The sequence below is a fragment of the Pseudonaja textilis genome, chromosome 6 (assembly GCF_049901715.1).
Source record: "Pseudonaja textilis isolate UNSWEBS1 chromosome 6, rPseTex1.2, whole genome shotgun sequence".
NCBI lineage: Eukaryota > Metazoa > Chordata > Lepidosauria > Squamata > Elapidae > Pseudonaja > Pseudonaja textilis.
In genome coordinates this window covers 1,497,188-1,500,876 of record NC_141995.1, presented here as the reverse complement: position 1 = coordinate 1,500,876, position 3,689 = coordinate 1,497,188, and the positions used below count along the sequence as shown (strand labels likewise).

At 49.3% G+C, this 3,689-nt stretch overlaps 1 pseudogene; it reads left to right on the top strand.

Moving 5' to 3' along the window:
• Positions 1-466: 466 nt before the first annotated feature.
• LOC113448306 (transmembrane protein 267 pseudogene) lies at positions 467-3,350 on the top strand (annotated as a pseudogene).
• Positions 3,351-3,689: the final 339 nt, after the last annotated feature.

Below are 3,689 nucleotides of genomic sequence, written 5' to 3'. Positions count from 1 at the left end.
GAAAGATTTGCCTCTCTTTAACCCTTAAGAAACGGTTTTTAATCTCCTTTTTATAAAAATCAGGGCCGCTGGATGGGATACGTTCTGGGATGTTTCTTACTTGTTTTGAGGAAACCTTTTGGCAGAGATTGGCTGTTCTATCTAAGGTGCAAATGGTCGCCGGTTTCTGATCCACTTAAAGGAACACAGGGAGTCCTTGACTTAAAACCATCCATTTAGTGGCCTTTCAAAGTCATGACAGTGCTGAAAAACGTGACTTATAAGCAGAGCTGGGCCTCTGGGGGTTCTCAGGGGTTTGTGGGAGCCCCCAACCGCCGCTGAATGGGCGCCTCGGTTCGGGCCGTTGGGAGGAAGAAGAGTCAGAATTGGTTAAGGCTTCTCATTGCGCTTTCTTTGTGATAACTACAGAAGGCCTCAAGATTTTACAGGCAATGGGCTGTATGTACGAGATTTTGTGCATGGAGCCATGCCGCTTGCTATGGCATCAGAGACAGGTCTAGAACTGGAGATTTTCTGCTCTTTAGCAGATAGACTTCTGCAATATTCTTTCATTCAGCCAGCCTACTGGCTGCGGGCATTGTCCGATAATATGGTGCATGGTATTCTAGGACTGTGGTCATGGGCAATAGTGATTGGACTCAAGAAAAAAAGTGACTTTACAGAAGTGATTTTAGCCGGTTTCCTCTCCTCCGTGATTGATATGGACCACTTTGTTCTAGCTGGCTCCCTTTCACTAATGGCTGCCCTGACTCTCCCGCCAAGACCGTTCCTTCCCTGTTCTACTGTGATTCCAGCTGTGTGCCTGATGTTAAAGTTTGTTATGCATCTTCTCAAGCTGAAGGATTCCGGGTGCTTTCTTCCCTGGATGATGTTTACCTCCTGGACTTCGCATCATGTTCGAGAGGGAATACGCCATGGCCTGTGGATCTGCCCCTTTGGAAAGACCGTTCCCCTACCTTATTGGCTTTATGTTCTACACAGTTTGGAAAAAAACCCAATCCCACTCCTGGCTGGCCCCGCCCACCCCGCCCCGCCCCTTCCTGGAATCCCCACGTGGTCCGTTTTGGATACAGGGAAGTGCAGGGGCGTGTGCGGAGGGCAAAACAACGGGCCTCCTAGAATTTTGAGAAGGCAGGAAACGGGCCCATTTCCGGCTGCCAGAGAGCCTCCGGAGCCTGGGGAGGCTGTTTTCGCTCTCCTGGAGGCTCAAGAAAAGCCTCCGGAGCCCTGAGCATGCCCCCCCCCGGTGCTGGAGGCTGACTAGGCCACACCCACCATGGCCACGCCCACCCAGCAACCGGGCAGAGGACCCATTGCTGAAATTTTTGAAGCCCACCCCTGCTTATAAGCAGTCCTTGGACTTATGACCATCAAAGACTCCCCGCTGCCATGCGATCAAAATTCAGGTCATTGGCAACTGGCGTGTACTTACAACTGTTTCCCTGACCCAAGTCCTGTGATCCCCAATTTGCGACTTTTCCCACAAGCTTCGGACCAGGAAAAGCAACGGGAGAGACTGGATCGCCTTAAGAACGATCGGTGATTCACTGAAACCACCTTGGCAAAATGGTCATAAAATTAGGCATGGCTCGTTTCAGAACTGTCTCGCTTAACAACAGGCATCCCTGTCCACCCGATTGTGGTTGTAATTCAAGGACCACCTGTATATCGGGGGGGGGAAATATTCTCAGAGGAGGAGCAACGGAAGTATAATTTCTTCCGTACTGGAGGAATTTTTTTTTCTGCCAGTCCAATTTATTGTTTTGGAGTCCTGAATTGGGGGAACACTTGAGTGGCTCCTATTGATTACTCACAGCAATCAATGTTGGCTTTGTAATTGCATCCTGACGTGACATTTATTTCTGCGACAGGTTTCCATTGGCTCAAGCTCTTTCCATTCTGGAGGTGTTTCCTATTTTCCCCAAAAACAAACAAGCCAACCCACAGCAAAAATCCCATTAAGATCAGCTTCTCTTCTGGCAGATAATTTAGCCTGATTGATTTTGTGGGGGGGGGGGAAAGAGACCCCTTAATTGTTTGCTAAATTTCTAGTGCACAGCACAGTTCGGTTCTCTGCAAGCGGTTTCCAGCTCCGTTCTGTTCACGTGTCCCTGCAGAATCTGGGTTTCGGGGGATCTACAGATCGGAGACCCCAATGAGATCCCCGGCTCCTTGTTTGGAAGGAGTCAGCACTGAGGAGGGACCGAGGTCTCTGCAGGGATCTGGTCAAAGAAATCGTGAAGCCGCCTGCGATGCTGCAGTGAGACTCTGCCTGTCTTTTATGTGCATTTGCGACACACACACGCACACACACGCACACACACACACAACAACACAGGCAGAGCTCCCATGGCAGTTGCCGTTCTAATTTTTCGGACAATTCCCTGCAGACGCCCCTGAGCAAAGATTGCTGCTTGTTGCCGTTCCATAAATCAGTCGCTTCTGACTCATTGTGGCTTAATGGAGCCTTGTCTATCACTAGCTGGTGTGTGTGTGTGTGTGTGTGTGTGTGTGTGTGTGTGTGTGTGTGTGTTCTTTAAAGCATCTCTCTCTGATGGCATCAGCGACAGGAAACCTTTTTATCCCCGTTGCCTTCAGTTTTTCCAAGGATCGGGGTCATCTCCAATTTTTTTTCTTTCTCCTTTCCTCTATTCCTCTTCTCTCCCTCCCATCCATCCTTCCTTCTTTCTCCTCTTCCCTCTATCTTCTATACATTTATCCTCCCTCCCTCCCTTCCCTCTATTCTTCCTTCCTTCCTCTTCCCTCTATTTCTTCTATCCATTTTATCTCTCTATTCTTCCTTCCTTCCCCTTCCCTCTATTTCTTCTATCCATTTCCCCTTCCTTCCCTCTATTCTACCTTCCTTCCTTCTCCCCTTACCTCTTTCTTCTATCCATTTTGTCTCTCTATTCTTCCTTCCTTCCCCTCTTCCCTCTCTTTTTTCTATCCACTTTTCCTTTCTTCCTTCCTCTCCTTCCTTCCCTTTATTCCCTCCTTCTCCTCTTCCCTCCCTTTTCTTTGTGCGGTAACACTGCCAGCATTTACGTGTCCCTTGTCAGCTTTGTCATCCAATCTCCCAGGCTGTCTCAGAATTAGCGAAGAAGAGCGCCAAGAAGTCCCTGCTTTCGCCTTTATGAAAAACACGGGAGGCCTTGCAGTGAGGTTGCGCCTGAGTCCCAAGCAATCCCCTCTCCCTGCAGGCGAGGTCTTCCCCCCTCCTGGAGAAGAAAGTCTTCCCAGCTTTATCTCCGAGCGATTGTTCCAATCCCACCGTTTATCCAGAGGCCCCTTTAGACTTTCTTGAACAACTCAGTCGCTTATGGACGGTGAGCAAGCTCCGCCGGCACTAAAGCCCGTTTCCGCGGGGTTCTGGCAAGCGCAAGGAAGCTGTCGAAGGCCAGAAGGTGCGACGGGAGGCCAGCGGGACAACCGCTTAGAAGTTTTTTCTTTGCCACGGAAGGGAAAGCTGAAACGGAAGAACACAGTCGGCTCTTCAATCAAGGTGCGGGAGCTCAGAAAAATGTGGGGCAGGTAGTTGAATGGAACAAAGGATTGCAGAATCATCTACGGAGAGAAAAGCATTTACCAAGAAGAAGTCATTTTTTTGAAGCAGGGGGACACATCTGGAGAACAGGTTATTGGGGTCCTCCCAAAATAGACACCATGGTAGGCAGGAATATTTATAGAAT